The following is a 509-nucleotide window of genomic DNA, read 5'->3' as shown; positions in this document are numbered from 1 at the left end:
GTTCAGTTCCGCGACGGACCCGGATACTGTGCTGTCTACGGCGTAAGCCCAGCCTAGTCTTCACCGCGTCCTGTTAGACTCCAAGGCGGTGAGCAGCTTCCACCACCTCCGTTCCAAAGCCTTTGGACACGCCGTTCTTTGAGCGTTGCCCTCTCAAGACTATCCGTCGTAAGATGAAGGCAGCGTGTTTGGCCGACTCTCCACGCTTTACCCCAACCAGTATGACTTCGATTTCCAGACCATATTAGGGCAACTGTTTTCAGACCAGTCCCAACACTGGCTCAAGTCGCGGCTGGCTGAAGCTGACCTGGCTCTGCCGATTAATGCACCCAGTATCTACGTGGATTCCCTCAAGCTGAGTGCGGTGACAGGGAAGGCAGCATCGGCACTGCCTCACCCTCTGTGGCTTCTCTGGGATGACACGACCCTTGCCAACGTAACAATGTCGCCCTTGATGGACCGCATTATGGCTGGGCCTCTCCCAACTGACCTTCGCTCCACGATTGAGT

The sequence above is a fragment of the Phytophthora infestans genome, genomic scaffold (genome assembly GCF_000142945.1).
Source record: "Phytophthora infestans T30-4 supercont1.178 genomic scaffold, whole genome shotgun sequence".
NCBI lineage: Eukaryota > Oomycota > Peronosporomycetes > Peronosporales > Peronosporaceae > Phytophthora > Phytophthora infestans.
The sequence above is the reverse complement of the archived record's forward strand: the minus strand, read 5'-3'. Positions refer to the sequence as shown.